At 38.4% G+C, this 9,013-nt stretch overlaps 1 long non-coding RNA gene across 1 annotated transcript; it reads right to left on the reverse strand.

Moving 5' to 3' along the window:
- LOC110264755 lies at window positions 3,453-4,998 on the reverse strand. The gene is made up of 2 exons (XR_002350920.1): window positions 4,952-4,998; window positions 3,453-3,600 (listed from the first exon to the last, which is right to left on the reverse strand). It is a non-coding gene; the product is annotated as an uncharacterized LOC110264755 (long non-coding RNA).

The following is a 9,013-nucleotide window of genomic DNA, read 5'->3' on the forward strand; positions in this document are numbered from 1 at the left end:
TGCCAGCAGCATCAAGCCGATCATACCATTTCTTCCAAACAATATCAAAAAATAAAAAATTCCAGTGGACAGAAGAATGAGATAAAGCGTTCGCCAAACTCAAGACCATTCTGTCATCACCACCCGTGCTACATAGACCAGAAGTCGGTAAACCTTTATATTTATATTTATCTGTCTCTAACTGTTCTATAAGCTCGGCTCTAGTCATTGAGACAGGAAAAATACAACAACTAGTATACTTCATCAGCAGAGTCATGCAATCAACGGAGCAAAGATATATGAGGATAGAACAGCTAGCCTTAGCACTAGTAATAACGGCAAGAAGACTCAGGCACTACTTCCAAAGCCACACGATAATAATCAGGACCAACCAACCATTAAGACAAATACTGACAAAACCAGAATTGGCTGGGCGTCTGACCAAATGGTCTATCGAGCTCTCAGAATTCGACATCCAATATCAACCAAGGACGGCCTTGAAAGCATAGATCCTCGCAGACTTCATCTCAGAATTGACCCCGGATGAGCTCAATAAACATTGGGAACTACATGTTCATGGGGCGTCCAGCCGAGGAGGAAGCGGAGCAGGGATAATCCTGAAAGAAGGAGACAAAGTGGTAGCCGAGCAATCCCTCCAGTTCCACTTTTCGGCAAGCAACAATCAGGCCGAATATGAGGCCCTCATAGTGGGACTCAAGCTAGCCCTAAATCTCCAAGCAAAAATCCTGACAGCACACTGTGATTCCCTTTTAGTGGTACAACAAATTCGAGGAGAATTTCAGGTAAAAGATCCCTTGCTAGAACGGTACTGGCTCCTAGCAAAGGATCTCATTTCAAAATTTGGCTCATTTATTATTCTGCATGTACATAGAGAAAAGAACGTTAGAGCAGGCATATTATCCAAATTTTCCGCCACTAGGGCGGATACACAAACATCGGCATTATCACAAGTAACACTTAAAAAACCAAGCATTGAACTATTATCTATAACAAGCATTAACCACCTCCGAGACTGGAGAACACCTTTCCTTGAATACATCAATGTAGGTATCATTCCCAGAGACGAGCTCAACCCACAGCACTTCAGACGAAAAGCGAGCCTCTACACAAATATAGCTGGAGAGCTATACAAGCGCGGTTTCTCACAACCATTGCTAAAATGCCTAAACAAAGACGAGGCACAAGAAGTGATGGACGAAGTCCATGAGGGAGTTTGTGGGAACCACATCGGAGGTCGGGTCCTCGCCGCAAAGATCGCCCGAACAGGGTATTATTGGCCGACCATGAAAAGGGATTGCATAACAAAAGTCAAGACATGTGACAAATATTAAAAACATGCAGCCATCTCTACAAAACCGGCTGAAGCATTACACAGCATGGAGGTAAGCTGGCCCTTCCACAGATGGGGGCTCGACATTCTCGGGCCATTCCCAATAGCTCTGGGACAGGTAAAATTTCTTTTAGTATCAATAGACTATTTCTCAAAATGGATAGAAGCACAACCACTAGCAAAAATAACTGCCGAAAAGGTACGATCTTTCATATGGAAAAATATCATATGTCGATTTGGAATACCAAAAGAGATAATATCGGACAATGGTAGACAATTTACCGATAATAAGCTCGGCTCATTTCTAAAAAATTTTAATATACAGCACCATTTTAGCTCGGTCGAACACCCACAAACCAATGGGCAGGCCGAAACTGCTAACTGAGTTATATTGCAGGCAATAAAGAAAAAGCTCGATAATACAAAAGGGGAATGGGCGGAACTAATACCAGAAGTATTATGGAGTTACAACACCACAATACAAACAACAACGGGTGAAACACCCTTCAAGCTGGTCTATGGGTCAGAAGCTTTAATCCCGGTGGAGGTCGGAATCCCCACGCTAAGAGCTGACCTATATGACGAACAATACAATATAGATTTAAGAAATGCCGAGCTTGATCTCGCAGAAGAGGACCGAGAAATCACCGTCATTAAACAAAGAGCCCAGAAACAGCTGGTAGAAAGAAGGCACAATAAAAAAGTGGTGCCAAGGACATTCGAGGAGGGCGACTTAGTCCTCAGACGAACAGAAGAAGCCAGACGACCTCCTTCACATGGAAACTCGCCGCAAATTGGGAAGGACCATTCCGAGTATCCAGAGTACTCGGAATGGGGCCTACCAGCTACAAACATTACAAGGAAATCCAATTTCAGGAAACTGGAATATTTCTTCCCTAAAGTTGTATAGATCATGAATTTTACATTTCGCAAATGAAGGTACTCTTTTTACCCCTTAGAGGTTTTTTCCCAAAAAGAAGGATTTTACCTAAGGAGGGTTTTAACGAGGCCGGACGCCCAAATCAAACAAGATCGTTTGCTCTTGTACCTATTTCATCAAAATCAACTATACATTTACCTATCTCATTTCAACAAGTCAATTATTCACTTATCCAGCTCATCCTACTCAAAAACAAAAATTTTTAACTATACACAAGTCCAACGCAAAAGCAATACTATCGATTTGACCCCGGTCAGACATAAACAAGTTACGAGTTCAAAACACAAAACATCCAACATTACAATAAAGCTGACCACAACCCGGCCATCAGAAAATAAAAGAAGTCTGTATCATAACAAAAATAAACATGTCCGAAACAAAGATAGCAACATCAAGACGGAGGCGCATTCTCACCATGCTCCTCCACAGTTCCATCCACCACCAACTTACCACAAATCACAACCTTAGTGACATCAAGTTGATCACAATCGAAACCAGGAGCTAACAATGCAATCTGACTAACAGCACGATCAAAACCCGAAGAGAATATCTCCATTCCCTCTTCTTCCAACTCATGAACTCGCGAAGTCAGTTTCCCTTTAGCAATATCACTCTCCTTAATCTCAGACTGAAGTAACCGAACCTGATCCCTTAAACGGACTACCTCTTCCTCAGATTCCTTCATCTTAGCTGTGGCAGTAGCAAGAGCATCATCCTTTACTTTGGACGAGCTCTCCAGTTCAGCAACCCTAGCTTTGTACGACTTCTCTAAGTCAGCAACCTTATCCATAGCCACTTGCTACTCAGCACCAATGAGCTCGGCTGTACGACCAGCACACATCAAACGGGCTGCGAAAATCTACAACATGAACAGCAAAATAAGAAACGATATACCAAAAACAACAAAAGAGGAAAAAGTAGAAACGAGAGGTAACCTGAACAAACTTCCCAAGTCCCTCCATGCCAACCCGACGTGTCATAAGCATGTCGCCTGGATACTGGGACACCTTATCAGACAACTCAGCAAAAGGAAACTGGTCGCTCCATAATGAATGGGAGCTAGTCCCCGGAATGAAACCGTGAAGTTTTCGCTGACGATCAAAAACAGGTTTAACGCCACCCACAACCTCCTGATCAGCCTCAGAGATGACCTCCAGCGAATTGTCAGTCTCGCCCCTTTTCCTCTTATATGATAACTCTGGCTGAGCAATAAACTGAGCAGCCTGCCCCACATCCTCCTTCGAAACCCTAGAACGTCCAACGTTCTTCTCCTTTTTCTTTTTCAAAAACGACTGGAACCGATTAGGATCAAGATGAGGAACCCGTCCACCTGCCAACACACCAAGCATATTAGGAAACCCAACAATATGAAGTATAGTCAATAAAAGACAGAACTTTACCTATATAAGCTTTTAAGCCATCACTATCACCAGAATCATACAAATGCAAAAGCTCAAGGATAGACAAACACACCCCGTCAGCAAAACACTCAACCAAATAATCTAAAAGATAATCTTCTTCCTCACTCCGCTCAGTAGCATCAAGAATTTGAGTCGGTTCAGAACACTAATAAAGGGGGAACCTTTCAATAAGTTCATCGTCCAGGTAAAAAGGATACTCAGTTTCCACGGAACGAACCTTAACAAAAAGGGATTTGAAATTCTTAAAAGAAGACTTGTAAAGTAGGAAAAGAGAACGACCAGGAAAACTGCTAAGACAAACCCACAAGCCCTTACGAACCCCTTTCGACTGAAACAAAGAGAAAAATAAAGTTAAAGAACACGGGAAGGATAGGAACCCCATCAGACACTGAAAGGCACGAAGAAATGCCCAGGAGTTTGGATGTAACTGAGAAGGCGCACAGTTAAGCTGGGTCAACACGTCACACTCAAAGGTAGAAAAAGGAAAGCGAACGCGCAACTCGGTTAGACACGGCGTTTACATATAAAAGTACTACCAGTCACCTCTCCTCTCACAGACCCTATCTTCACCAGAACAAGGAAGGAGATTAATCGACAAACCAGAGCCACTCCTCACAAAGTTTAACCCATCTAAATCCCGCAATGAGTCAACACTAGTGTAGGATGAAGAACGGGTCCTGACATCGTCATGCACCCAATGATATGAATCATCCTCCCTAACCTCGATGACTTTCAACTTCTCTTTCTCTTTTTCCCTTGCCATTATAGAAAGAAGAAAAAGAAGGCGATAAACTAGAAAAGAGAACTAACCTTTGGAAGTCGTGGTAAGTCAAACAGGAAGAAAGAATTTCGAAGAAAGTAGAATGTCGAAAAATACAGCAGAAATTATGACAACCCACTAACTTAGTGAGCAAACAAAGAAACACAACCGCTCCAAATCTTGAAAACCCAAACGCCAAAAAAGGGGTAATTAATGAAAGCACGATTCACCACACTTTCTTGAAAACAAAAACTTCCCACCAATACTGTCACGCTTCTATTTTCTGGCTCAAGGAAAAGCCCAAAATATAAAATACCCAGGCCGAGAACAACCAAACAAAAATAACATTGCCCGTCAACCAACGTATACGGACAAGCTTGGGGGCTATGACGTGTACCCCTCAAATATCGGCGATCACCTTCTCGCCTAACCGACCAAATATCTTGGCCCTGAGAGCAGACCCCAAGCATAACTTGGTCAAAGTCACATGCAAGTCAGACCTTATCTTCGGCCCGTTACTAACAAACGGATCCCACCAAGAATATCAGAACAAATCTAAGAGCGTAGACCCTCCACTCATCTATAAAATGGAACCAAGCAAACTCACAAAGGCTCAGGTCACAATACACTCTCACTTTTACTTGTTCATCTCAATTCGAATACTTTTCTAACTTGAGCGTCGGAGTGCTTTTTGCAGGTGCTCCCGCCGCCGTATTTCATAAGAGCCGAGGTTAACTCCGAGCACACCCTTGAGGCGACTTATAGCTCTCCCCCAAAGCAGATAGCCTCACTGGAAGATACATACCTCGGCCAAAGCTGAACGGAACAATTCCAATACTTAAATTAACAAGAATTTTAGATATTTTTTAATAGATTCGAATTCGAAGAATACCTGTGGATGTCAGGTATTTATAAGTGTAGAGGTTGAGTCAATAACTACCTTTTAAGTAACTAACTTTTAAGTAGTTCCACCTCTAATGGTGGATTAATTACTCCCTTTTGTTAGGAGGTTGTTAAGATCTCCTTTCTACATTAATAAGAGATATTATAGGAGTTAATTACTTATTTAGATAAGTAGGGTTAGACCCATGTCATCGTATCCGACCTTTATGAGGTTGGGTGGTAATGTAGATCTGGGCATTATCTGTAGAGTGCCGATTGAGATTTATTCATTTTGGGTCTGACTAAATTTTCTGTTCATCTTTAATATTGGTTTTTCTTTCTTTTTTATTCATTATTGCTGGATGATATTTTTTGATGAGTGAAATTTTTTTGTTTTCGATAGACGCTTTAGTTTAACAAAAATGGTCTAACCATGGTTTTTGGTAATTGCCTTTTCTTGATTTGCTTCCGTATATAACTTCTGCTTACTCTTTGTAGTGGTAGATTTTTTTGTTTATTATTTCTATAGATTATCCATTTGTCGTGATTTGTGTTGAATTATGGGATTTTACTTTGTCCTCAAATGGAGCCATTTTCTTTTTAAGTGATGGCTTCATTTCGTATTCTGATGGAGTGAATTGAATTTTTTATTGTTGATGATGGTCCAACTCCTTTTGATGTACCCGACTTTTGTAGTGACATTGTAACTCCCTAATACTTTCAAACTGAGTTAAACTTTATTTGGATTATATTTAGTAGCTGATATTCAAAATCTTGTGAAATTTTTCTTTTAAAACAAATATGAAATATTTATATAAAATAGTTTATAGATAAAAATATTGAATAAGTTTTTATTAGAATAGTTACTAGTTGAAAAATATAAGTGGATTTGAAAATACTAACATGAAAAAAATCGGTGTGCTAAACTATGAAGGCACAACAATGACAAGTTTTACTCATATCAAATAAAAAAGGAATATAATAGTTACAATTGCAATCAGTCAATAAGGATAAAATAAGACACATAAAAAATCTTAATTCTCTTAATTTGTTTAACTATGGCTAAAACAATCGCATATTCTTCCTTCTTAAGGTAAACGTTTAATGTTTTATATCTACGTCCTCGATAGCTTGCTCCCACTAGTGCACCTGTCTTTTCACCTCAATTATATTGCTTCGTACTGCATCGTTCCTGAAGATGGTACGGAGAGAGGGGTGAGAAACAAAAGTTTCTCAGTAGTTTATCTATATGGTGTCATCGTATCCATCCCCAGCCACTCCGAGTTTTAAAATAAAAACAGTGATGATGCAATATTGTTCAATTATTATTTTCAAAAGTCTTGATTAGTCGGAGTGGTGTGACTTTTAGATGCTTCTCATTTACTTATGTTATGACATGTGTAATGCATATAAAATGCCTATAGCGTTAAAACATATAAAGGTAACTCATACACCTTGGTATGATGTTCTCATAGGCCATAAAATAAGACGAAATAAATAATAAATAAGAGAAGAATAGTAGCATTGTCATAGATAAGTCAAATAGAATAGATCTGAATAAAATAAAGATCTTAAACAATATCATACATCATACAAAAAGAAATTTTGGAAAAAAGAAAGATCTTTGAATGCAATAATAAACATAATCATAAATAAAAAAATAAAAGAAGAACAATCATGATCACACTTTTCATTGCACTTTTCATTACTTTTTTTCGTAGCTTTTATGGAAGGTATTGAGCTCAAACCGGTATAAAAAGTGGGAGTCCCCTTCCCTTACCGAAGGTTCTTATCCCAAACGTTTTGGTGATCACCTTTCCTTACCGAAGAATCATCTCGATCGATCACATTCCCTTACCGAAGGATCATATCGATATCTTATCTTTGGGGGTCACCTTCCCTTACCGAAAGATCATTCCCTCAGTTCAATTTACAATCAAGGTTATTTAGACATACACAAGAAAAGAATTATATCAACAAAGATATCTTATTATATAAAATTGATGGGAGTCTCCTTCCCTTACCGAAGGTTCCCAAAAGTTTGCCGGTCACCTTCCCTTACCGAAGGATCATCTCAATTATCTTGTCTTTGGGGGTCACCTTCCCTTATCGAAGGATCATTCTCTCAGTTCTTTAATGCATAATGTGTATGAGAAACATTATATCATGACATGCAATGCTAACATTCATATTCAAAATTATTTAAGATATGACATATAAAAATTAGCATAAAATCCCCTACCTCGAGTGAAGTTTCGCTAGGTATTCCGATGCAAATAGATGCGATTTGTTGGTGAAGAGAGACTTGTTTCATGGCTAAACTTTGTGTATACTAGAATGTTTTGTATAAAAAAAGGGAATAGAATGAGAAAGGGAGCATCAAATAGCTGTCAGGTATGTGCAGATTATGTTAGGAGGCATTTAGGTGGAATCTTCAATCTGGATCGTCACTTTGTGAGCCCTATAACTTTTTCTACATTTGGAATTTGGAATTAGCTATTAGAGACAAATTTATAGAGAATTGAATTATCTTTAAAACGAATCTTAAATTAAGTCAATCGGATAATTACAGCTTGAGATATTTCCAAAATACTGTTAATAAGAGCGCGATTTTCTACTCTGAACTTGTAACCGATTTATCTACCTAATTTAATTTGAATTTGATTTTATACTGAATTTAAGGAATAGAGCTAGTATTCTTATCTTTTCATATAACAAAATATCATTCAAATCTAATAAATGTAGAATTAGTTATGACTATGTTTTAAAAGATTATTTACTGTCGGTTAGAGATTTACTACCACTAGTGCTTTCATATAATTTAAATTTTAAATTCAAATCTTAAATCATTACCATTTTAATTAATTAATTAGTTATTAAATAATGATTTGATTCAAAAAGTTGGGATGTTACAGACATAGCTTTATTTTGTTTTTTGGTAGGTGTTTCGAGGGTTACCTGAAATGGTGATTTGGGTCTGAACGTGAGATCCAGACTCGTTTTGAGGCGGCGTCCAACTTCTACAAGTGCCGAAATGCCGCCGTCTGAGTTCCTCGTGAGGAGGTGGGGGATGGTACCTGTAAGAGACTCTGATGCTTAAGTTAGCAAGGGTTTTAGATAGATTTTTAGTAGATTGAGACGTGAATATACCTAAGAGATGTCAGTGTATTTATAGTAGAATAGATAACCACCTTTTGGAGTAGTTCCACCTTTATTGGTGGATAACCGTTCCCTTTATCTTGGGAGTTATTGAGATCATCCTTCTAAATAAATAGGAGATATCTTAGGAGTCAGTTACATATTTGGATAAGTGGGACCGAACTCATGTCGCTGTGTCTGACCTCTATGAGGTCGGGTAGGGGTAGATCGGAACGATGTTTGTAGGTTGGACTTTATTCATTTTAGGCCTGACTAAATTGTGGGTCAGTGCATGAACAGTAGGTATAACTCTTTATATCTCGTTCGATAGTTCTCAACAATTTTCGTTAATGATTGATGATGTAAAATGTAGCATACATGACATCTAACAAGTCTAATTAGACGCTAACCAAATATGTTTTGAAAATCTATCAATTTAGTTGCTAGATATATTAGGCATAGAGTCTATGTAATTGAGAAAAAAAAAACAAAATTAATAAATTTTTATAAACGTATATTAGTTTTTAATTAGACATGTTGGA

The sequence above is a fragment of the Arachis ipaensis genome, chromosome B07 (assembly GCF_000816755.2).
Source record: "Arachis ipaensis cultivar K30076 chromosome B07, Araip1.1, whole genome shotgun sequence".
Lineage (NCBI taxonomy): Eukaryota > Viridiplantae > Streptophyta > Magnoliopsida > Fabales > Fabaceae > Arachis > Arachis ipaensis.